Below are 27,064 nucleotides of genomic sequence, written 5' to 3'. Positions count from 1 at the left end.
TGAAGTGAGTGTATGATGCCCCATAATCATATCATTGTATACAGTTATGATTTAATAAAAAAAATTAAAAAAAAAAAAAACTTTTCAAAATCACTTGGGATCCCCCAAGACATAATGGGTTTCTTAAACTGAAATTTCCCTGGGATGTGGATTCCAGTGTCCCCAACCTCTCGAGTCCAACCAGATGCCACTCAGGAGCCTCAGGGCAGAAGGGACAGCAACTCTGCCTAGAGTCTAGAACTAAGTAGAGGTGCAGGCAGCCACATGCAGCTGTGTCCTCTGCCTAGAGGCTCCCTCTTGCTCAGCTTGCCTCTACGTGCAATCCTACTTTGGTGGCTTCCAGGATGCCCTTTCCCTTCCATGCCAGACTGTGCACATGTAATAATAATATTTATTAATATAGTCGCTTACCAGTCAAACTTATTTAATCCTCACAACCTCAAGAAGTAGGTACTACCATTGCCTTGATTTTACAGATGAGACCATTGAGGCGCAGAAATGTTCGGCCATTTGCTGAATGTGCAGTTGGGGTCACATGTGCAGTTGGGGACACTGATGGAATGCAAAATAGACTGGCTTTGCAGCTCCACTGTTTCTGAGCTAAGATGAGTTACACATCTCACTCAGGAGCAAAGGGCCTTCCAAAGGCAGGTGAGTCTCCATCATTGATCTGTTTGAGTTTCTTGTGAAGTCCTTCTTCATCAGAGAAGCTGCAGGCTACAAGGACGCCAGCATCGACCTTCATACTGATCACCTTCCCTGCCCCAGACACCTCTAATCCTCACAACAATTCTGCCAGGTGGGAAGGTATTGCCCATTTCAGGATGAGGTCAGTGAGGCTGGGAGTGATTAACTAACTTGGCTGGGGGAATCTATGCTGAAGCGTCAGAGCCTGAACCCCTAAGCCCAGCAATGGTTGACCAGAGCCAGCTTTGTACTTGGCACTTGGAAACATCTAGAGACATTTTGCTTGTCCTGGGGCTCGCCACTGGCACCTGATGGGTAGAGACCAGGGACGCTGCCAAATATCCTACGGCATGCAGGACAGTCCCCACAGCCAGAATGACAACAGTGCTGAGGTTGAGACTAAGGCTTAAATTCTAGACTGCGATTAAAAGCAGTGCAGGGGACCTCAGGGTTAGGATTTTTAAATTTCCCCCAAAGCCTTAAAATACACAGCGCAGAACGTCAACCGTGGCTATCTCTGGGTGGTGAGAATGCTGGTGAGTTTTACTTTCTTCTTTTGGCAAAACTGCATTTTTCTAAATTATCTTCAATGAATATGCATTAGTCTTATAATCAAATAAGTTTCGGCTTTTTAAAGAAGTCCGCAGGCTCCGAGTTGGAGAACCCTTCTGGGTTACCATTGCACTATCTGATGCCAAGTTTCAGCAGGGTGGATGCCCACACTGGGATTTCACCCTTCTGAGCCTGGATCCTTGTTGCGACTGTGGCGACAGTAACCTCTCAGGCCTGTGCCGTGGGTGGTGGTGCTTCCTGCTCCCTGAGCAGGGGCCAGGCACAGCAGAGCTAAGTGCTTTGCACAGATTTGCTCATTTCAACTTCCCATAAGCCCACGAGATTGGCCCCTGAACCTCAGGAGGGAGAAGCAGCTTTGCCCAAGGTCATGCACACAGTAGGTTATAAAACGGAGACTCAACCCAAGCAATGATTGATTCCCTCCCTATTCTCAACTTCCATTCTTCTCGGCTCCACGCTAGCTGTGGAGTAAGGACCCAAGTAATAGGACACTTTGTTCTTCCTATCCGCAAAGGAGACACTTTGAAAAGATTGCCCTTGAGAGACAGTGGAAGAGTCACTTATGGGAACCTGACATCCTGGAGCTCCCTGGGCACAAGACTTCTGTCTTATCTCTCTCGTTCTGTTCTTCCAAGGCCCAACAGGATCTGGGCTCAGATCAGCTCTGTAATCAACACCTGGCCTGCATCAAGGACGCTGCCTTGCTCGCATCCTCGCAGGAAAAGGATAAAAGCCAGACCAGCTAGAAAAGAGAAAAGAAGCAAATTCAGATGCTCCTAGGAGGTCCCAAGCTCCTCTGCCTTCTCTCTGCCTCCTCTGTGAAGGAGGAAGCTCCTCTGGGGTGAGTCTGGCCATTGCCAGGCTGCAGGCTGAGATCAATGGAGCGCCCTGGAGCACCTGCTGCTCCTCCAAACGGGGCCAATCAGCTCTGGGATGTGACCCATGCAGGCTGCATCACTAGAGTTAGCGTGTGTTTAGCACAAATATGTCCCGTGCGGTGTTTGGGACACGATCATACTTAAAAGTTGTTTGTTGTTGTTTATTAGAAGTCCCATTTCTATGGACTAAAGGCTAAACCACTTAGCCAGGTCTGTCCTGCGCACCACTGTCCCCCACGGCCTAGACAGAGAAAGGGCTGGGTAAACACTCACTGAGAGCAGGGGGGAAGAGGCCCCAGCTGCCTGCATCCTCCTGCTCATCTCCTCTCCCTGGTACATCCCGCCGGGGCCACACCAAGCTTTTCTCATTCTCCACTGTCACCAGCCTCTGAGCCCACTTCCCTCCCAGCCCCATGTTACCCTCAAATCTCACTTTCCCTGGACTCACACCTGCTTCCATAGTGAGAACACCTGACCTCTCCAATCACACAGAGTATGCCTGGCATTGCCCCAGGCACGCTGGTGTCCAGTCAGCCCTCCTGGCATCAGGTCCGGTGGATAATCCCTGTGCCAATCTCCTGTGTACAGCTAGGAAGGGGAGGCTGGAATTTCAAGCCAACAAGTCCAGCTTAGATAATAATACGTAGTGTCAACCAACATTAATTGAGTGTTTACTGCATTCCAAGCACTTGCAAAATGTTTGCTGTGTTTAACTAAAGTCCCACAACAACCCAATGGGCTGTTAAGTCCTACTGTTATCCCCATTTTACAGATGAACAAACTGAGGCCCAGGGAGGCTGGATAAGTCACTCAAATCACACAGCCAGTGGCAGAACCAGGAGTCAAAACTGTAGCAATCCAGCTTCGGTGCTTCAGTCACACCCTCTCCACCAAGCAGTCAATAAACACTTACTGGTGTGCCGGAGTCAATAGATCTTTCCAGATACTTAACCAAGACCTTGACAACAAACCTGTGAAATAGAGGGTCATTGTAGAGGGGAGGAAACTGAGGCACAGACAGTCCCATACCCACAGGCTGTGGAGTCAGAACACACTCCCTGTCTCTAGACAAGACACATTCTTTTCTTTAAAGTATTCCTTAAGCCCCAGCATTATTATCGTTTGACAGTAATAAACACTGGACTATATAACAATAGCTAAGGCTGAATGAGAGGGTGCAGTTTGCTTGCAGAGTGCTGAGGGCTTCACTCACTCTCTGTGATGAGACTTCTGAGCAGATACAATTATTATCCTCATCTCATCAGTGAGGTTCAAGATGGCAAAGTGCCCCCTCCACGAGGTCCCGTGACTTCTTGTCAATGAAGTTGGCATCGGATCCCTGGCCAGTCTTACTGTAAAGAACAGGCAGGGACAAAGCTAGCCTCTCTGTCCCCAGGAGAAAGCCACATATCATGAGAAAGCTGCATTTTTTACTGGAAGGATCACTAACAAAATGGATTTACCTCTATTCATTCCATTTTTTCCAAGATAAGGACTCAAACCAACTGAAACCAAAGTCCGTTCACTGCTTTTTGCGTTAACTGATGGCACCAACTGTGTGGGAGGCACTGTACTGGGTGCTGGGTATAAGGTTTACCAGGACCACGTCACAGCTCCCCAACCAGAGCAGGGAGGGAATCAAGAAAACCTAGCTCAGCAGCTAGGATGCCAGTCACATACACCTAGGCAGGCGGGTTTGAACCCCACCCGGCCTGCTAAACAATGACAAGTGCAACAAAAAATAGCCGGGCATTGGGATGGATGCCTGTAGTCTCAGCTACTGGGGAGGCTGAGGCAAGAGAATCTCTTAAGCCAGTAGTTCTCAACCTTCCTAATGCTATGACCCTTTAATACAGTTCCTCATGTTGTGGTGACCCCCAACCATAAAATTATTTCCGTTGCTACTTCATAGCTATAATTTTGCTACTGTTATGAATCATGATGTAAATATCTGACATGCATTGTTACAAAGGGGTCACAACCCACAGGTTGAGAATCGCTGGCTTAAGCCCAAGAGTTGGAGGTTGCTGTGAGCTGTGACAGCACTCTACCGTGGGCGACTGTGTCTCAAAAAAAAAAAAAAAGACAAGTAAAGTACTGGGTGATGGGGCACCAATGGTTCCACACAGAGGCCTGGGGAAGCTCTGAGACCACCCAATCCCCTGAATGGAGAATAAAACCTATGATGAGACACGAAATGTATTAGCTAGGGTTCTCCAGAAAAACAGAATAATAAGAGTATACTTATACAAATCGGCTCACTTGATTACGGAGGCCAAAATGCCCTATAATGTGCCATCTGCAAGCTGGAGAGCCACGGTGGTATAATTCTGTTTAAGTCCAAGGCTCAAGAACCAAAGGAGAACAAGTGTGACTCGCACTCCAAGGTTGAAGGTCTGAGATCAGGAAGGTGCAGGGGACAATGTGTGTCACAGTCTGAGTCTCAAGACCCAAGAACTAGGAACACCATCCAATGCCCAGGAGCAGGAGAAGATGGATGTCCCAGCTCAAACAGAGACCGAGTTCCTCTTTCCTCTGCCCTCCTGCTCCACTGGGGCCCTCCGGGGGTTAGATCACACCCATGCATGTCAGGGAGAACCATCTTCCTTCTGAATCAGTTACTGATTCAAATGCTCACCTCTTCTGGAAATACCCTCAGAGCCGCACACAGAAATAATGCTTCACCAAGCCAGCTGGGCATCCCCTAGTCCAGTCAAATCTACAAATAAAATTAACCAGCACATGGAAGATGGGTAGGAACCAGCCAGGAGAAGGGGGAGGGGGAGGGACAGAGGGACAACCCCTGCAAAGGCAAGGAGGTGAGCTGGAGAAAAGCCCACTGTGAGTGCTAAGGTGGCTCAGGGTCCCTGGAGCACAGGCTGTGCAGCTGGGAGGGGAACCCCTAGAAGCTGAGATAAGGACTGGACCTGAACCACAGACACAGTTTCTGCTCCCTGCTGACCAGCGCACTTTCCCCCTGCTTCCTGGCCCCTTGGGGTAGGATAGAGCCATGTCACTTCTTCTGGGCTGTGAGCATGAATGAGACCTGGTCCTTCTTGGCTGAGCATTTTAGATCCAGTGTGTGGCCTAGAGTTCTCCTCTGCTGCCACATGGAGCTCTGAGTCACCATTGGGCATGGAGCGTCCCTGGAGAGGGACCAGATCTAGAGGCACAGCAGACTGTGCATGAATGAAAAGTAAACATCCAGGTCAAGCTGCAGAGATCTTGAAGTTTGTTTGCAGCAGTGTGGTGCGACCAAGTCTAGACTAACTAAATCAGAGGGTAGAGGACAGGGCAAGTACAGTGACTCTTTCCCGGGCAGAGGCTTTGGGTAGACAGGCTTCCTGGGTATCAAATATTTGGGTTTGGAGTAAATGTCTGCAAATGAGCTCATTCCCCTAGGGATTCAAATCCAGCCTCTGCTCCACAAACCAAACCCTCAGTCTTGTACTTTACAGGCACGTGGTGAGCAAGTGGTCAAACCAAGGGAAGAACAGAGGCTGGACGCCTGCAAACCGGCCTTGACTCTGCCTCCGGTGGACAAACGTATGGAAGGAGCATCAGCAGCTTGTGTCACCCCTGGTCACCACCTTCTCCTTGGCCTTCCTGCCTAAGCATTTACTCCAGGCTCCTTTATAGCCCGGAGTGGGATGTGTCCCCCAAATGTAAGCAGGTCTCCTCAAAGAAAGCGGATCTTCTCAGATCAGAAGACATAGGCTTACGAAGACAGAGCCACTCACTATGCCCTGCCTCCTGCCCAGAACGCAGAGGAGCGTGGGCGGGGACACAATGTCTGGGGCTGTGGCAACCATGTGTTTTCAGGCTGTGAGATGAAAATCCAAGGTCAACCCAGAAAGGAGGCCAGGAAAGTGTTTATGTCCCCATGACATGGTTACGATATGAGATATTTTTGTACTTCTGCTGCCCAGATCTCTTGTTAGGACAAGAACAAATATTCTCATCCTTTGAGTTACTGTTCCTCGGAGGCTTTGCTATTGGTAACCACACACCTAAACTGAAAAATATGACCAATCAATTGGTAGTGTAAATGGTTATGTCAGCCCAGGAGAATGGATCCCACTAGGAATTCAAGAAAAAAAAAAAAAAAAGAAAACAGTTGTCTCCTAAAGCTCATGTCTGGAACCTGAGAGGCAGAAGAGCCCCAGCTGGGGGGTTTGCATCTCCTGAGTTTGAGACCTTGGCCACTGCTCCAGCATGCAGGTCACGGGCATTCTAAATCTGTATTAGAAGCTTCAGTCCCCATGCTGGGATCCGAGGTTGATATGGTGTTTCTCATATGTCCTTCCCAGAGCTCGGTGTGCAGCTCACAGCCATCTGTCAAGGGCACTTGTGAAGGGCGTAATTCTTATCCACACCGGGCATCTTCAGGAGGCTGCAGTGGCCTCCCACGGACAAACCCTTGCTCCTCCATCCAGTAGGGTCCTTGGTCTCTCCCCGTTCTGCATGGACAAGCAGAAGGCCAAGGCCAGAGAGGCACACCAGTGTTTTCTCGGCTTCTTGTTATTTTGTCCACAGCCATCTCATGGACATAATCTTTAAATCATAGAAAATGAGCAGGCAAGGGACTCTGGTGAGCAGCGGGCCTAGGGCATTCACTTTACAGAAGGGAAAACGGAGGCCTCGAGCGGAAGCAGGGTTGACCCAAGCCCATTCTGGAACTTAGAGACAAAGCCAAACCTAAAACCCAGGTCTCCACAGGTGTAGAATAATCTCTTTAACATAACCCAGACGCATGGGCCTGTACATACATTCAGGTATTATATAAAGTAGACAGTCATTCCTTCCTCATTTACAATGAGACCCTAAACTGCTTGTGGTCAAGTGCTTGTAAGGTAGAGACTATTCTAATTGGCTGGTTATTTAAAGGGGCTTATTGCCCCCCATAACTGAAAAGTCCAGGGACAGATCTGACTGGACCCAGTAGGTTAAGAGATGTCCTCTGGACATTCCATCTGCTTGCTCTGCCATCCTCCACGTGGACTCTCCACCCTACCCAAAGTGCTAACCATGGTCAGGGGACACGGCACTCAGTCCCTTCCCAACTCCTGAACAGGAGTGGGCACGTCCACCAGCAGGGCCCTGGAGCTGCCGTCATAAGAGGTGGGGAAAGGGGCTCATAAACAGCAGATGTGCACCCCAGTAAGGAAGGGGCTGTAGAGTCCCTTTGTTTCCCTTGGAGATCCCTACAAACCCTAAAAACAAAAAGATTCCCACATGTGCATGCATGCATGAATGAATGAATGAATGGGTGTTCAGTAAACACTCACTGAGTGGCTGACCATCACGCCACCAACCACAAGTTAGTGCCTGTGCATATGTCACTGCTCACAGGACGGCCCTATCTCTCCTCACATTTCCCATTCCTACCCCAAGCTCTCTGTAAGATGTCGAAGCTCGTAGCTAGGAAAGGCGGGGTCTTTTGATGGATCAGGAAATGCCCTAACACTGGCCAAAGGCTGCTTCTACAAGCGCTCTGCTGTGCCGGGAGGGATGACTCAGTAGCACGAAGGACGGCTACAGGGTGAGCAAGGGCCTAGGCCGAACCCTGGTCCAGATCCCAGCTCGCACCTGTGAGCTGAGGGTCTTCCTGCACCTCACTGTCCTCACTGGTAAGAGGGGGATAATGCTGACCCTACCTGGGGGGACCGTGTAAGGTCTCGTGACTGTATGAAATGCCCTGGGCATAGTGCTTGGATTGTGCCATGGGTGACCATGACTATGAGTGTTCTTGACCCATTGTTGTCTGATAGGTTTACTGGACCAATGTGCACTTGCAAGAAGTGCTCCTCCCCTCCCCAAGGAGACACCAACCTCCCCAAGGAGTACATCATCCCTCCCCAAGGAGCACTCCTCCCCTCCCCAAGGAACACATTACCCTTCCCCAGAGAGACACCAACCTCTCCCCAAGGAGCACACCACCCCTGACTAGGGACACAGGCACACTTTGTGTTATTTTTTTTTTTTTTTTTGTGGTTTCTGGCCGAGCCTGGGTTTGAACCCACCACCTCCAGCATATGGGACTGGCGCCCTATCCCTTTGAGCCACAGGCGCCGCCCGGCACACTTTGATAATAAGGGAGGGGGAGAGGTCCCAAGTAGGAGCTAATCCCTAGGCTATCCCACTCTATAAAGGACTTCTGCAAACACTGACTCACCTAGTCCTCACAATAATCCCAGGAAGTAGATCCTGCTATTGCTCCCTTTATACAGATGAGGAAAAGTGAGGCTCTGAAAGTCTAAGTCACTTGCCCAATTTGCACAGCTAGGAAGTGACTCCGAGACCAGTGCTCTCTCTACTGCTTTTAATCTCAGACTGGAGCCCAAGATACTGCTCCCGCTCCTGACACCCTCCTTCCCTAGAGAGGAAGCCCCAGTCACTCCCCAGAAGATAGTTCGTGGCACCTGTGAAACAGGACGTGGACGCATGTGGAGCCGGATGTTAAACGTCCTCATCACAGCCCTCTTCTTCTCCAGTTTATGAGTGCTGTGCTGCCACTTCCCACTGTGACCTGGGGCAGGTGGCTACGCCATCCTCTGCATCCCTTTCATCTCTGTGGCAAGGATGGCACTGTCCCTCCCTCACAGGCTGCTGTGAGGGTCAAACAAGGGTAAACGATGTGTGCAGAGGACTTGGCACAGAGCCTGGTGTGCAGTAGCATCAGCACATGTCAACTGCTCTGACCTTTTTAATCTTACCCAGCCCTGCCTGCATCTCGTCACTTGTCATGTAGGTTACAGGCAGCACCTAAAAGCTTCCGCCCTCTCCATGTTTATCTGTCTCTTGTCTGTGGGACTGCTGGGGGAGGGGCTGCAGTCACAGGGTCTGTGTCTCCATAGCCTCACTCCCCTGGCTCTATCCACCCAAAGGGGATGGAGAAACGCTTCAAATGATCTCCACTACTGTGCTTTGAGAAGAGCCTCCTCGGTTCACCTCCAAAGCGCTTTCAGCAAACGGCCCCTCTCAGAGAGGCTCTCCATGGAGCCACAGCCGAGGGCTTCCGTGATTGTCCGTGCTGTGCTCCTGGAACTGGGCTGTGGCCCTACTGATCCCAGCCCATCACACGTGGTGTTTACTTTTTCACCTTCCTTGGCCTGTGTGTTCGGAACCCTGAAAATCAAGTGTCCTTGACATTCCATCGGTAAGGATTTCTCAACAGCCATCAACATAAGCCGATTCTGGAAAACTGAAGTGGAAAAAAAATGTATTGGAAGAACGTGGGTGTAGCACTGCTATTCACAACAGCCAGGAGATGGAGACAAGGCCAATGTCCACTGCTGGTGAACCGGCTTTACGGATGCAGTGCGCGTGCGCAGAGGACCGTCCTGCAGCCTCAGCAGGAAGGAAACACTGATGCTGCTAAGTGACCCTTAAACATAATTTCTTAAGTAAAAAAGCCAGACACAAAGGTCACATATGGCTGGAGTGTCCAGAACAGCGAAGTCTAGAGACAGGATGCAATTTTGCAGTGACTAAAGGCTGGGGAGAGGCAGGAGCAGGCAGTGATGGTTTCACAGGGAGGTCTTCTTTGGGGGTGATGATAACGTTTTGGAACTACATTGAGGTGATAGCTGCCCAACATTGTGAATATGCTACAGGCCACCGAATTGTACTTAAAAATGGTTAGTGTTAGATCACAGGAATTCCACCTCACATTCTTTCAATGCATTTTTTCTCCACTTAAGTTGTCTAGAATTGGCTTATGTAGCTGGCTATCGAGAAATCCTCATTGATAGGATATCAAAATGCTTTGTTTTCACTGTTCCAGAGTGCACAGTTCATGGACAGAGATTAAACTGTTTTTTTTTTTTTTTTGTAGAGACAGAGTCTCACTTTACCACCCTCAGTAGAGTGCCGTGGTGTCACACGGCTCACAGCAACCTCTAACTCTTGGGCTTAAGCGATTCTCTTGCCTCAGCCTCCCGAGAAGCTGGGACTACAGGCGCCCGCCACAACGCCCGGCTATTTTTTTGTTGCAGTTTGGCCGGGGCTGGGTTTGAACCGGCCACCCTTGGCATATGGGGCCAGCGCCCTACTCACTGAGCCACAGGCGCCGCCCAACCTTTGTTTTTGTTTTTTTTTAAGAAAAGGAAATAAGGGCTGGTTCCCCAAATGAGAGAACAGCTGAAATCTGGGCTTGAGCAAGGGCAGGGAAAGCAGCACCAAGTGGGCATCGTCCTGCCCTGAGTCGGCATCAGCCATGCTTGGTCCTTGAGTCAGAAGCCCAGACAAGCCTCAGACCTGTGCCCACCTCAGCCAGGAGAGCACAGGAAGCCTGGAGTGACAGTCTTTCCAAGTTACACAAGAGAAATGTTACCAGAAAAAGGGAGACAGCAGAAGGGAAGACAAAACTTACAGATGTGAGGTTAGGGAAGCTGGAGATGTGAGCTAAGGCAGGGACAGGGCTCACCCATACCCTTTCCTCATCGTTTCTAAGAGGGAGGCCCATCTCTGAATGAGTGCAGCTGTGAGTGACTCAGCCCACCCACTCTGTCAGAGAAGCCTCCCTGTCAGAGAGCCCCAGGTCCCCAGCCCCAGGCTGGGGCGTGGATGGGCCCACGGCCCTGACAGAACCAACCCAATCCTCACAGGAACTTCGTGGAAAGACCCCTCTTTCTGCAGGAGTCTGTGGGAGGCCACCACCTACCATGTGCGTCTGAGCTGGGGGTGGGCTCAGATGCATCTGAGCTGAGTGGACTGAACATTGAGGAGGGGAGGTTCCCCAAAAGGAAATCAAGATGCTGCTTCCAGAAGAAGAGAGAATGTGGGCTGGGCTGGTCAAAACAACAGATGGTCATCACAGACATTATCATCAGAAGGTTCCAGAACTGGGCTGCTGTGCTGCCAATATCAGCAGTGGGTCAAAGGGTGATCCTAAATTACCCAGGCCACGTAACCCTCAATTTCCAGCTTCTGGAAGGGATAGTCCAGGTCAGTGGTTCGCAGACCCCAGATGAGGCATAGAGTATTTGAATCAGCTCTCCAGGTTGGATGCAGGATTCCAATTATTAAGTTCTGTCTGCAACTCATGGCTGTCTTGTGGCCAGTGTGGCGATTTCGTCAGGATGCTTCCCTAGGCCTGGCTTTGCTTTCTCCCAGCAGCCTCGCTGGGGCTTAGCTGCACATGGAAGGTTGGATGTAGATGAGGCGAGAGCAGCAGAACCCCAGAGGTGCAGAGACCACAGTGAACATGGGATGAGGCTTAAGGACCTCTCCCTGCTGGGGCACCTCTGTCACCTGCTCACCTCCCCATCATATCTTCTTGGAAATTATTTCTTTTTTTTTTTTGGCTGGGGCTGGGTTTAAACCTGCCACCTCCGGCATATGGGGCCGGTGCGCTACTCCTTTGAGCCACAGGTGCCACCCGGAAATGACTTCTTATACCACCACCTCTCAAACCCACTCTGCCCCTGTTCCTTGCCTTCTCCATACTAACTATATTTCCCAAATTCCAGCCTTTTCTCTAACCCATCTCTAACTCTGAACAGCATCTGTCTCACAGTTCCCTGTACCCTCTACCTTTGGTCACCCAGAAGCCATCACTGTGTCTTCAAGAATCAAATCTGACCCTACTGTCCACTCCTCTCACCCATCAATATCCTTCAATAGCTCCCTATTGCCTTTTTTTTTTTTTTTTTTTTTTTTGCAGTTTTTGGCCAGGGCTGGGCTTGAACCCTCCACCTCCGGCATATGGAGCCGGCACTCTATTCCTTTGAGCCACAGGTGCCGCCCCCCATTGTCTTTATAATAAAGTCCAGACTTCTTGGCAGGTTTAGAAAGCCTGCCACAGTGAACTTCTTAGACTCCTCAAACACAATATATTCCCTTACCTCTCTGGGGCCTTTGCATATGCTGTTCCCTCTGCCTCTAACACTTTTCCCTCACTTGCTTTATCTGCTTAGTTCTTAGTCATCTTTCAGTTCCCATGAGAGAAACCCTGGGGAATGGGGCTGCCTGCAGAATGTTATGTACCCTTCCCTCTGGCTCCCACCACTCTCTGCTCTTTACCAGTCAACAGTAAATTGTTAATGCCTTGTTTTCTGTAAAGCACACATGAAGCAAGCACCCTTTAAGAAGCAACCTTGAGGGCAGTGCCTGTGGCTCAAAGGAGTAGAGTGCCGGCCCCATATGCCGGAGCTGGTGGGTTCAAAGCCAGCCCCGGCCAAAAACTGCAAAAAAAAAAAAAAGAAGAAGCGATCTTGACCAACTTGTTCACTGTTTCCTCAGCGCAGTGCTTGGCACATAATAAGTATCCAGTAAATATCTGCTAGATGAAATTACTTTTCCAAACATTTATTACCTCTAATGGACACCTTCAAACTTTTCTTGAGGCATAGCACACATGCAGAAAAGTGTCCAAGGCTTAAGTGTACAGCTCACAGAATTATCAAAAAGCAAGCACGCCTCTGTAACTACAACCTAGGTTAAAAAAAAAAGAATATTAGAGAATCCCAAAAGAACTGCCTCTTACCAGCCATCCTTTTCCCCTCCTTGTCAAAGGTAACCATACTACTGACTTCTAAGACAGTAATTGTTCTGCCTGCTTTTGAACTTTTTTGTTAGTAGATGCATATATATAATGTTTTATATCAATTAACTTTATGTTAATACAATAAGGACTCTCTTCATGTCTGGGTTCATTCACTCGATATTGGTTTTGAGATTTATTTATACTGTTGTGATAGTTACAATTTGATCATTCTTATTGCTGTGCAGTATTTCATTGTGGAATACAAATTTTTATCCATTCTACTACCTAATGGACATTAGGATAAACTCTAATTTGAGGATATTTACATCTTTGGTGTGCAGATATGCACAATTCTGTTGGATATATACTAGGAAGGGAAATATTGGGCCAGAAAATGTGTGTATTTTAATCTTAAATGGATCTGGCAGTTTTCAAAACTGTGTGAAGTTATACTTTTTTATTATTAATTTTTTTTATTAAATCCTAACTGTGTACATTGATACATTTATGGGGTTCAGGGTAAACTGCTCTGACATACAATGTGAAATGTGAGTAACAGATCCATCACAATTATACTCATTTCTTCATAGTTTTGAAATGTACCATTGCATCATGCACATTAGGTGAGGTCCCCCCCAAATACCTCCCCTCCTCCTGTATCTCCCCTCCCCCCTCCTCTCTCTCTTCTTCCCTTCTACTTTCTGGACTATAGTTATGTTTGCCATTTATATGAGTGTATAGGTGGTTATATATTGATTTCACAGTAGTACTGAGTACATTGGATACTTTTTTTCCCATTCTTGAGATACTTTACTAAGAAGCATATGTTCCAGGTCCATCCAGGTAAACAAGCAATAAGTAAGATTCTGGTTATTTCATATCCTCACCAATACTTAGTATGGTTGGTCCTTTAAATTTTAGCCACTCTGGTGGTTCTGTAGTAGTGCCTCATGGCAAATTTTGTTTGGGTTTCCTTTAATAATCAAAGAGGTTGCACACTGGTTCCTTGGACATCTATCATCTTCTGTGAAGTTTGTTTAGATTTTTTTTCTATCTTTTGGGTCTTTTTCTTATTGATTTGTGGGAGTTGGTTACACAATGTCACTATGACCCTTTTTTTCAGTAATTTGTATTGCAAACACCTCTCCCGTTCTCTGACTTGTCTCTTCCTTAATGTGCTCTGATGAACAGAAGCTCTTAATTTTAGTGTAATCCAACTTATAGGTCTTTATTATTAATGCCATTTGTGCCATGCTTTAAAATCTTTCCTTGCCCCAAAGTTATGAAGATATTCTCCTTCACTATCTTCTAGCAAGTTTATTGTTTTACTTTTATAGTTGGTCCTAAAATCCACCTCGAACTAATAATTTCCAGGTAGAGGTCATTATTTTTCCCTGTGAATCGCTGATTGACCTTTCTCATAAATCATGTGCATTATATTTGTGGATCTGTTTCTGCAACTTTCTATTCTTTTACACTGGTCTATTTGTCTATCCTTGTGTCAACATTACACTCTCCTGATTATTGTTACTTGTTAATAAATCTTCATATCTAGTAGTGTAAGCCCTCCAGCTTTGTTCTTTTTTAAGATTGTCTTGGTTATTACTGAACCTTTGCCTTTTCATGCAAGTTTTAAGAATCAGCTTATTGGCGGGGTAGGTGGCTCAAGCCGGTAACCCTAGCACCCAAGACGGGTGAATTTCCTGAGCTCAGGAGTTTGAGACTGGCCTGAACAAAAGTGAGACCTCATCTCTACTAAAAATAGAAAAAAATAACCAGGCGTGGTGGCAGACACGTGTAGTCCCAGCTACTGGGAGGCTGAGGCAAGAGGATTACTCAAGCCCAAGACAGTCTGAGGTTGGTATGAGCTATAATGATTCCAAGGCACTCTATTCAGGGCAACAGAGACTCTATCTAAAAAAAAAAAAGAATCAGCTTATCGATTTCTTTTTCTTTTTTTTCTTTTTTTAGACAGAGTCTTACTATGTCACCCTTGGTAGAGTGCTGTGGCGTCACAGCTCACAGCAACCTCCAACTCTTGGGTTTAAGAGATTCTCTTGTCTCACCCTCCCAGGTAGCTGAGACTACAGGGGCCCACCACAATGCCTGGCTATATTTTGGTTATAGTTGACATTGTTGTTTGGCAGGCCCAGGCTGGGTTCAAACCCGCCAGCTCTGGTGTATGTGGCTGGTGCCCTAGCTGCTGAGCTACAGGTGCTGAGCCCAGCTTATTTATTTCTATGCACACACAAAAGAAACTTGTGAGGGTTTTTAGAATTGCCCTGTACCTGCAGATTAAGTTGGGGAGAATTAATATCTCTACAATACTAAACCTTTCAATTCATGCATATAGTATTTCTCTTCATTTGTTTACCTCTTTTAACATTTCCTTGTTTTATAGTTTTATGTTTTATAGTTTTCTCCATAGGCTCTTACGTATTTTTCATTAGATTGATTTCTGGGTATTTGATTTTGATACCATTGTAAATAGTGTTTTTTTAAACTTTATAATTAGTTTCCTGTTGTAACAGAGAAATGCAGTTGACTGTTGTATCTATGGGCATTGATAAAATTTATTTATTATTCTAATAATTCTTCTGCAGATTAATTCCCAGAAATAACCTTATGCCCCTATATAGATGGCAATAATTTTATCTTCAGCTGCATCTAATCTGCTATCAAGCACATCTGCTGAACTTTCATTTTCAAGCATTTTATTTATCAGTGGTAGAAATTCCATTAGCGATATAATTGCTCTTATACTTGATGATATAATATATGCTATTTCATATTTTGTTCCAATATTTTAGTAGTGAAAAGCATAAAGGTAGGTGGCACTTGTGGCTCAGTGAATAGGGTGCCAGCTCCATGTACTGAGGGTGGTGGGATCAAACCCAGCCCCGGCCAAACTACAACATAAAATAGCTACTTGGGAGGCTGAGGCAGGAGAATCACCTAAGCCCAGAAGCTGGAGGTTGCTGTGAGCTGTGTGACGCCATAGCACTCTACTGAGGGCGATAAAGTGAGACTCTGTCTCAAAAAAAAAAAAAAGCATAAAGGTAAATCCAGTCCCTTTTACTTCATCTTAACCAGAGTCTAAATTCCTACAAGTTTTGATAGGTGATATTTTTGTTATTGTTCAGTTGAAAATATTTTCTAATTTCCATTATAATTTCTTCTTTAACTCATCAGTTATTTAAAAGTGTGTTGCTTATTTTCCAAACATATGAGAAATTTTCTAGTTATCTTTAGTTTAATTTCTAGCTTAAATCTACTGTAGTCAGAGAACATATTCTGTGTGATTTCAGTCCTTGGAAATTTGTTGAGACTTGCCTTATGGCCCAGCATATGGTCTACTTTGTTCAATGTTCCATGAGCTCTTGAAAATAAAGTCTATTCTGCAGTTGTGGGTGCAGTGTCCTATGGATGTCATTTGGGTCAATTTATAAATGCTGTTGATCAAATGTTCTGAATCCTGATCTTGTTGTAATTTGATAGATTCATATTAAAATTCCTTAACGTGATTGTGGAGGTACCTGTTTCTCTTTTGTTGATTTTGAGATTATGTTATCAGCTGCAAATGCGTTGAAAATTGCCATATCTTCTTTATGAATTGTACTTTGCAGTCATTATGGAATGTCCCTCTTTATCTCCAGTACTATTTTTACCCTGAAGTGTACTTTATCTGATACGAGCAAAGCTATTTCAGGTTTGGTTTAAGCGTGTCATTTTCCACCCATTCACTTTCAATCTATCTTCATGTTTTCCGTAGTCTCCTGTAAGCAGCATTCAGCTGACTTGTGTTTTTCTATACAGTCTAGTGATTTTTCTCTTTTAATTAAGATGTGTAATTCATTTGGTTTTAGATCTATCATCTTATTTTTACCTCTCTGTTGTCTTACCTGATCTAGGTTGCTTTTTTTCTGCCTTGTCATTTTTTTTTTCTTTTTTTGTAGAGACAGAGTCTCACTTTATCACCCTCGGTAGAGTGCTGTGGCCTCACACAGCTCACGGCAACCTCCAACTCCTGGGCTTAAGCGATTCTCTTGCCTCAGCCTCCCGAGTAGCTGGGACTACAGGCGCCCACCACAACACCTGGCTATTTTTTGGTTGCAGTTCAGCCGGGGCCGGGTTTGAACACGCCACCCTCGGCATATGGGGCCGGCACCTTACCAACTGAGCCACAGGCGCCGCCCTATTATTTTTTTTTAATATTCAGTATTCGCTATTACATAACACCCCTGCTACTTGTTATTTATACATCTTTTCCTATTCTCTTAGCAATTACCTAGAGATGACAACGTACACCCCTAAGGTATGAAAAAATACATAAATCTGTGCTTTTACCAGTTGTTAAAAAATGAAAGGTCCTTAGAATGCTTTCATGTCATTTACCACTTGCTACTTTAAGTGCTTTTGTTGTCTTTTGTTTTCATTCTACCTACAGTTGATCTTTGAACAACATGGGTTTGAACTACAGAGTTCTACTTACAGAGGGATTTCCTGTGGCCTCTGCCACCTTGGAGGCAGCGACACCAACCCTTCTCTTCCTCCTCCTCTTCAGCCTATTCAACTTGAAGATGGCAAGGATGAAGCCTGTTATGATGCTCTACTCCCACTTAATGAACCGTGTGCATATTTTCTCTTCCTTATGGTTTTAATAGCATTTTCCCTCATTTATTGTAATAATACAGTATATAATATATATAACATAAAACATACGTGTTAATTGACTACGTTATTGATAAGGCTTCAGGTCAACAATAGGCTATAAGTAGTTAAGTTTGGGAGAAATCAAAAGTTAAATATGGATTTTCAACTGTGCAGGGAGTTAGTATTCCTAACCCTGGTTCTGTTCACCAACTCAACTGATATATCATTTTAATGTAATAACCATAAACTATTATAATAAACCTAACATATAAATAAAGATGTATGTATGCAATCAATGTTGATTTATTCTTCCCCATATAGTTCCCTTTGTTCTTTATTTCATCCTGCAGCCCTAAGTTGCCATCTGAGATCACTTTCTTTCTGCCTGGAAATGCTATTATTTTCTTTGGTGTTAATACACTTGTGAAAATATCTCCATTTCCTCTTAATCTTTTTTTTTTTTTTTTTTTGCAGTTTTTGGCCGGGGGTGGGTTTGAACCTACCACCTCCGGCATATGGGGCCAGTGCCCTACTCCTTTGAGCCACAGGTGCCACCCTCCTCTTAATCTTTAAAAAGTTTTCTAGATGGGCAATTCTAGGTCGGTGTTTCCCACACACACACACTTTGAAACAATCATTTTATTTCCTTTACACTTCCACTGTTTCTGCTGAGAAGTTAACTGTTGCATTCTTTGTTTCTTTGAAGGTAACATCTTTTTCCTGGTTACTTTCTTTACAAGCTTTTCTCTTTGTTTCTAATTTTAAGCAGTTTGACTCTGATGTACCTAGAGATAACTTTGTATTTACTGTCTGGGGTTCTTGAAAACATTCTTAGCAACTATGTCTTCAAATGTACCTCTTCCATATTCTCTCTCTCCTCACTTCTATGATTCTAACTCCACCTGTTACACTATTGCATTTTATTGCATATCTCATGTTCTTTCATTTATTTTTCTACCTTTTGTCACCTGATGTTTCATTTCTAAATATTTTTTCTGATCTGTTTTTCAGTTTACTAATTTTCTCTTTACCTACATCTAATCTGCTATCAAATACATCTACTAAATTCTCATTTTCAAGCATTGTATTTCTCAGTTGTACAAATTTTATATGATTCTCTTTTGTAGTTTGTTGTTCTCTCCCCAAAGTTTTCATCTTGTCACTTCATGCTTTGAACATTTATTTTTGTCATTATTATGATAAAACCCTTTTCATAACATTAATATCTGAATTTCCTGTAGCTCTATTTCAGCTGGCTATATTTTGTCTTGTTTTTTGTTCCAGTCTTTTCTTTTTGTTTCCTTGAGGGTTATTTATTTGTATTCTAGAGATTGTAGGTTTTCAAAAGAAGGGTATTTTAACCTTGGTATCATATCTGTCTCAGCCTAGATTTTTCCCAGAAAGTAGAACCTGAGACCTTGACTTGTGTGCAAATAGTTTATTTTATGTAATAATCCAACAGCACAGGAGTGGGGTTCTGAGTGGAATATAAAAGGGAAAAAGAGAAAGCCAATTCCTGAGTGGATGCTTGAATTGGCCACTGTTATGAGTAACTGGTGATTGAGCCAGCCAAAGCCTCCTAACAATAAATCTAACTACATCTCAAAATTGTCCGCCTGAAAAATGGAAGAAAGAAGCATTTATTCTCCACCTCACACTCCCCACTGGTCAAGAATGCAGGTCTAGGATGCAGGTACATGACTGAAAGGCAGATTCCCAGGGACAGAGGCACTAGAGACCCTCTGGCATGGGAGGTAGGATTTTGCAAAGGCTGAGGCAGGTGGTATTGAGTTACCCCTGTACAAAGTTAGTCATGGCAACAGTGGTCAGAATACAGTCCAGAGTAGTAAGATGTGAAGAGGGACAAATAAAACTTCCCATCTCTCTTCAAACAAGACTTACCTTGCTTCTGACAGATGGCTAGGTTAGGAAAAGATGAACCTCATCCAATCAGAACTTGAGCTAGCTCAGTTCTCCAGGGGATTGGTCTGTTTCTAGTTCTCCCTTACACCTCAGGAGCAACTCTCCAGGGTCCCAATTCAAGCCCAAGGTGTTTCCCAGGACCATTCTTCTGCAGCCAGCTCTGGATGCCCATGTTGGTTGACCCAGCTCCATAAATCTCCCTCAACCTCTGCTTTCAAATCAGCAAATGTCTTAAGTGGTTTAAAATATCAGACTCAGCTCTAAGCGTCCGATATTTGTGACCCCTCAAATCTTGGCTACCTTGCTAGTTTTCCAAAGCCCTTACATAGATTTTTTTTGGGAGGGTGGGGGCGTCTGGGTGTTCCAATTGTCTCCAGCAGACCAGCAGAAAGATTGGTCCACAACAAGCTCGATGCTGGTGCCAGAAGCAGAACTCCATTGGTTGCCTAGGAAAAGTTTGTAGAGGTCAGACATGCACCTTCGCAAGTTAAAAACAGCCTTTAAAAGGATCATCGCCTGCAGGGTCAAGGTTGAGCTCTATATCCATTAAAGGCGGTTCCCCGGCTTTGTGATCTCCTCTACTTTGTGGGGTCCCCCAGGGCTGGCACAAAACCTGGTACTTAGCCCACACTCAATGTGTGTTGATGAAAGATACCCATGTCTCTGGGCCATGAGAAAGGCATCTCCTCTCGTCTAAGTCCCTGTGGGGCTGATGAGAAGCTAATGTGGGAGACTGAGTCCCACAGATGTTAACACTCATGAGAACCACCACCCACCCCCAAAGACCATGAGATAAGCTCATTTCTGGGCCTCATTCCAGAGATTCTGATCAGCTCCACAGCCAGTGCCCACTGAGAAAATCTGCTGTAAGGAACAGTGACTGCTAATCACCTAAACTCTGACTTCCTGACTCCAGGATGAGGGAGGTTGAGAATCCCCTGCAGAGGAACTCTAGGCTGGAAAGAGCTAGTTCTGAACATACAGTATCTGCTGAGATGGTGTTTCCCAAAGTATGGGACCCCAGGTGACTGTGGGTGGTAGGGGAGGCACCACATTAAGTGGCTCTGAATCCTACAAGGGACTCCATTTCTGTCCTCATTCAGCATCTGCCACTGATCCAGAAGAGAGGCTCAGGACAGCGCCAGGAGGGCCTTCTTTAAAACCCATCACTCTCTATAACAAAGAGGGACCGGTCTCAGGTGAAGAGCTTCCTGAGGCACATGTGTCAGCTAGGACACAATAACATTGTTTTCATTGTATTTCTATTTCACTTGTACATTTATGGAACATGATATTGGCTTTCCATTTACAGTAGTGACATAAGTTTCCATTTAAGTAAACTTATACAAGTTTATATAAACAAAAATGTTAAGTTAGTAAGAGCCTGAATTGTACACAGATGTACCAAGCCTATGAAGCTTGTATGCCAAGAAGGGAACATTGAAGATCAGTGCCCTTATGCAGTTTTCTTTCTCTGGGAACTGAGAGATAATGATGTGACTAAAAGAAGTGACCTTGGAAACCCAGGAAGCCAGAAACCCAGAGTCACGGGCCTGGCCGTGGAGTTCCCTCCATCCAAAAAGGAAAAAGAGTCAGCTGGGGGCACGGGGAAGGCACCAGCCCCTCTGGTCAGGGTAAGAGATTTGCCAGGGATTCTCTTGTTTCAAACACAAACTCTCCTTTGAGAAATCCAGCATTGTCCCTGACACTTCTTGAGACTGAAAGAGACATGTGTGAGAGTCTGAAGGAGAAGGTGGGAAGCGGTGTGGGGAGGGAGGGCTTTCACACAAGATTTGAGAGAAGTGAGATGTTTGTAAAAGGACTCAGGTGCGGTCCAGCAGTCACTGAGCGTTTCCTCGGGGCCCTCAAGCCTTCCTGAAGGGCTACCCAGCAATCAGGCAAACATTCCCACTTCCAAAACCTTTCTGGGTTACCTGTGAATTGATGACCGCTGATGGCATGCAAATATAGTCTGCAAAACGTAAGGCCTGCCCCGCTGCAGCTGCAGGAAGGCAGCCGGGAAGTGACAGAAAGCTGATGGCCCTGACTGTCATATTTGCCTGAGATGAACGACTCTCATTTCCCCCAAACCACCGTGACATCATCGCCCCCGGCACCTCTGTCTGAGTCTAGTCTGGCTCCATGCAGCGTTCACAAATGAGTGGTTGTGTATACTGGGGACATCTTACTCGTGGCCACCAAACCTATGGAATAATTTTCTTCTTTAATTTCCTTCTCGGCTTCCTGCAGAAACACGTAAGAATGAGTTTGGGAGTTGCTCTCAGGGGGGAGCAAATGTACACATATCAGAATCGAGAAAGATCTGGCTACATAAGGGCTAGAGGCTGAAAAGAGAGAGGAAAAAGTCCTAAAAAATAGCAGCCCACACTGGTCGGCAAAGGCGTTTTGTTTGGACCATGAGTGTCTTTTTTTTTTTTTATGTTTAAAGTATGTAAAAATTAGAGATTTAACATGAAAACCTAGTTGTCTGGCTTCTCCTGAAAAATCAGATCTGACCTGGCACTGTGGCAACCACCGGGCACAGCCACGCATCAAGGCACATGCGCCCCAGTTCGCCCCCATCCCCACTCGCACCCCTACGTCACCCATTTCTGTTCCCCCCCTAGTGACCGACTCACCCTAGATGGTTCCCGTCTTAAAACCGAAAGTCTTATCTCCTGGGGACCCTCCCAGTGCCAGCTGAACTGAGACAGCTGGTCACCTTAAATGCCCACATGGCCCCAAATAAACAGCAAACAATGTTTAGATCATACCCGTTAGATGCCCAGCACAGCTCTAAGCATTTTAAGTGAATTAACTCACTCAGTACTCACTCAACCCTCTGAGGCAGGTTCTGTATTCACCCCCATTTTACAGGTGAGAAACTGCGGTACAGCAGCTCAAGCCGGTGCAGCCGGGAGGTCTTGGCTATGAGTTGGGACCTCAGCCTCCTTCCCTGTACGAGGTTTCTCTAGTCTGGCTGAGACAGAGCCCCTTGTTCTGGGTCAGTGCATGAGGAAGATCACACGGTCTGCTTCGCCTTACTTATCTCTCAACAAATGTTGTTCCTACCTGCCCTACAGCAAGCAGGTAGTCGCCTCTTCTCACTGAGATCACAGAGCCTCGATTTGGAGCAGGGCCCCTCCTGCAGCCTAAGGAAACTTGATGGCCCCAAGCATTGCAATTTGACGCCCCTTTGCTTGGGAAAAGATATGGTGAGAAGGCTTCTATTCCTCGAAAGGTTTTCACAAAAGTTGTCATTGTCCGAGAAGAATGGTGGCAGGGAGGAGACCTCCTTCCACCATCTGCCGTGAATGGAACTGTATGGGAATGAGATGTTTGGAACTGTGCCTAAGGGATAAGCCTAAGGATGAAAAGTCACCCAATTTGGGACAGTGGGCAGAAGAGCAGAGGGAGCCTGGGTCAGGGTGACGGTCATGGTCAAGGCAGCTCACCGACCTTGGGGCACCACCTCCCGACTGCTGTTTATTACTCAGGTCACTGCTAGCTTACCACACTGGGACTTGCCCTTGAACTTACTCTGTTATTCCATAGAACCCTCAAGAAAACCTTTGCTTTTCCCACAAAGTATAGAGCCACTACTCCCTATTTTCCTTCTGTCTGAGTCCTACCCTGACCCTGTAGGGAGTTCCAGGGTTTAGGGGATCCTCCCTGAGCCTGAGGACCCCCAGGCCCAGTCTCACCACACCAGCCACATGAAAGTGAATAAAACAGAGAAATAGCAATTGTTTGATGATCCATAAAGCTCTCAGCGTGGGGGAGACAGCCAGTTCAAGAGAAGAGTTCAGGAAAAGTCCTAAAATGGCTATCCACATGCAGAGATGTTTTGTTTGGACCATACAGTGTTTTGCTTTTTAATGTCTAAAGTCTGTAAAAATTCAGTGCACTCAGCAAGTAACGTACCGAGTGCCTACCAAGGCCACGCACTGGCCCACCCACAGCCCCTTCCCTTCCAAAGGTGCCTCTTCCTCATCACAGCATCTCCAGCTCCTGGCTTTGACATTCAGTCACTGGGTGACTTCATCTCCATTCTGTGCCTCATTTTCCCCTCTTTAAAATGGGACTAATAAACCCAACCTCATAGGGTTATGCAGAAACTTAACAAAACAGTAATTATAGCATTTTCCCCAAGGTGCCTCTCACGTAGAAGCAGCCTATAAATGTTTATGATTGTCTTCATTATAGGGGTGGGAGGTAGAATAAGTGAGGACTTAGGCACCCAAGGTCTCATTTTTCAGGTAAGAAACCTAAAACTTTAAAATGGATTTTCCTCAAGTCACTCAAATAAACAGCAAATAACTAAATTTGTATTGAAAACCTGGATCTCTCCCATTTCAAAACCTAGTCTACAAAGTAGAATATTATTTTGAAGCAGGGACTAAAGACAAGGAAAAAACAAGAATATTTATTCATATTTGAGGTTCTAACAAGAAAGAATAGCAAAAAGGTTTTCTTTTGGATGGCAGGCTAAATGTTTCTACCGAGACCTTTAATTAAAGACAATTATGCTTGGTGATAGAATGCCTGATCTGAGTATTAGGAAAGTTACCCCAAACAGCAAAGGGAATGAAATATCCTCTCAGCTACTGACAGATGGTCTCTGAAGCCACAGGACCAGAAGATTTAATTACAACAAGATCGGGGCCCTGGACCCCAGATTGGAAGAGAACAAAATCCACTTTCAAATGATTCTCCAATGACTTCAATTAACCGTGGGTTAACCAGACCGTTGGCGGTACAAGCATAGATCTCTTTGTGTTTCTAATTAAATTTCATCTAGTACAAATGTGCCTTGAGATTTTTGGAAAGAAAACACAATACTCAGGAAATGCAGTTGGATCTAATTTCTGTGTGCTGTATAATTAGAGTTTAGGTGGGTTGTCACCATCCCCAGAGCATGTTTAAGAATTTTTGTGATGATAATTGATCATAATTATTATTAGCAATAACTTCCTAATACCCACACTCCTGCTTACCTGTTTGACTCCCACCCACCCTCTATGGGTCAGAAAACCACAGGCTCTGAGCCACATCCAGCCAATGCTTGTTGTTGTTAATAAATTTTTTTGGAGCACAGCCACACTCATGTTCATTCATTCTCACATTGCCTTGGGCTGCTTTTGCGCTAGGAGGGCAGAGCCGAGTGCTGGGTAGATGCAACAGAGACGGAGGGTGGCTGGCTAAACATTCAAATGTTTGCTTTCTGGCCCTTCAAGAAAAAGTTTGCTGAGGCAGAGTAATAAAGAAGACCTTCTGGGGGATATTGTTGGCCATGCCCAAGAGTATAGACTTTACCCAGGTTAGGGTCAGGGTTAGCCACGTGACCCCTGGAGCAAATGCCTGGGGTATCTTGCCCCCTCCACTGATTGATCAACTCTACAGGGATGAGGCCAGTTATGGCCAACACCTGTGAATGAAGCGGGCCCTGCTGATTCTAGGTACTTCAACAAGGAACGAGTACAGGCAGCTGGGCCTGGCTTGGTGCCCATAGCTCAGTGAGTAGGGCACTAGCCACATACACAGAGGCTGGCTGGTTCGACCCCCGCCTGAGGCTACTAAACAACAATGACAACTGCAACCAAAAAAAAAAAAAAAAAAAGCCGGGTGTTGTGGCAGGTGCCTGTAGTCCCAGCTACCTGGGAGGCTGAGGCAAGAGAACCGCTTAAGCCCAAGAGTTTGATGTTGTTGTGAGCTATGACACCACAGCACTCTACTGAGGGTGACACAGTGAGACTCTGTCTCAAAAAAAATAAAAAGTCAGCTGGGCCTGTGTTCAAATTCCAATTTCTATTCCCTGCTGGTTTACCTGAAGGGAGTTGCCCAATTTCCCTGTGGCTAGAGAGGTGAGTAGGCCAACTTTTCAGGGCCTTGGAGACCATGTGAGGAGAAGCAGGTAACTTAGATGCTGAGTTTGATGTGTGCTTGTTTGAAAGACAACCAGGAGAAAAAACATCCAGGAAATGCCAGCCTCCTAATCCACCTACTTCCCACTAAACTCTTCCAACACAATGGCCAGGTCAGAGCAGGGAAGTCTGTGGTCTCATCCTTCTCTGAGATTTGAAGAAATTCAGTTCCATCTGCTTACATTAGAAAATGGGGACCATTTTTATTGCGTTTGATTTCAGCAAATTAGCACTTTTTGCGGGCGAGTCCACCGATATAATCAACAGGAGGTTGTAGAAATTCAGAAGAAACACTCATTTTGCTCAAATGAAAGCAAGTCACATATGAACTTGAGCAAATTTAATTCTCTGCTCCAGTTCAATATTTTCAGCAAAGATTTTGAAAAAGAAAATTAGATTTTCAGTAACAGGGATGCTTTTCAACACATGCCACAGACATGTCGAAGAATAGAATCTGAAACTCAAAGTGTAAACAAACCCAAGAGAGGAGATAGATCCCTCAGTGCTAGGCAGAGTGGAAGGGTCTTAGCCAAGCCCAGAGACTCGCTGCTCTGGGGAAAGCAATGACCCAACTCTCAGGAATATGGACGATTTGAGTTGGCATCGTCTACACGACCGAGGGCAACTGGGCTTCCCTACAATGCAAGCCCTGAGATATTTTTAAGAGTAGAGAGCCCAACAACAAGTAACAAAATAACTTTGAATCTGCCTATTAAAAAACGTATTCTTGGCCAGGCACCATGCTCACGCCTGTAATCCCAGCACAAGGCGAGTGGATCGCTTGAGCTCACAAGTTTGAGACCAGCCTGAGCAAAAGCAAGACCTCGTCTCTAAAAACGCTGAGTGTTGTGGTGGGTGCCTGTCGTCCCAGCTACTCAGGAGGCTGAGGCAAGATCACTTGAAGCCAAGAGAATGAGGTTGCTGTGAGCTAGGATACCACAGCACTCTACCAAGGGACACGAAAATAAGACTTTGTCTAAAAAAAAAAAAAAATGTATTCTCTTTTCAATTAATCCTTCTCATGACATCAAAGAGAGGGTTTCTGTTTGGTGTCACCAGTTCTTTAACACTTGCTTTTCAGCCAATAAGCCTTAGGTCAGTGGCAACAGTATCCTGCTAGAATTTTCCTTGTACCCAGGAGTCGGCAAATGGCTCAGTCGGTGGGGCGCCAGCGACTGAGGGTGGTGGGTTCAGACCCGGCCCCAGCCAAACTGCAACCAAAAAAAAATAGCCGGGCGTTGTGGTGGGCGCCTGTAGTCCCAGCTACACGGGAGGCTGAGGCAAGAGAATCACTTAAGCCCAGGAGTTGGAGGTTGCTGTGAGCTGTGTGAGGCCACGGCACTCTACCGAGGGCCATAAAGTGAGACTCTGTCTCTACAAAAAAAAAAAAAAGAGGCAGAGAGTGAACAGCTTAAGACTTGAGCTATATCGTCTCTATCACCACCAAAGGCAAAGGCAGCTATAGATAAGAAGTAAATCAATGAGCGTGGTTGTGTTTCAGTGAAGCTTCATTTATGGACACTGAAATTGGAAAAATTCTTTTCTTTTCTTTCTTTCTTTTTTTTTTTTGAGACAGAGTCTCACTATGTCACCCTGGGTAGATGCCAGGTGACATCATACATAGCTCATAGCAACCTCAGACTCTTGGGCTTCAGTGATTCTCTTGCCTCAGCCTCCCAAGTAGCTGGGATTACAGGCGCCTGCCACAGCACCTGGCTATTTTTTTATTGAGGTTGTCATTGTTGTTTAGCTGGCCCAAGCTGGATTCGAACCTGCCAGCCTGGGTGTATGTGGCCGGTGCCCTACCCACTGAGCTATGGGCGCCACCGAAATTGGAAATATTCTTCACATATGAAACATTAAGAGATGAGCTGGGCGGCGCCTGTGGCTCAAGGAGTAGGGCGCCGGTCCCATATGCCAGAGGTGGCGGGTTCAAA

Source organism: Nycticebus coucang, chromosome 21, assembly GCF_027406575.1.
Source record: "Nycticebus coucang isolate mNycCou1 chromosome 21, mNycCou1.pri, whole genome shotgun sequence".
Lineage (NCBI taxonomy): Eukaryota > Metazoa > Chordata > Mammalia > Primates > Lorisidae > Nycticebus > Nycticebus coucang.
The sequence above is the reverse complement of the archived record's forward strand: the minus strand, read 5'-3'. Positions refer to the sequence as shown.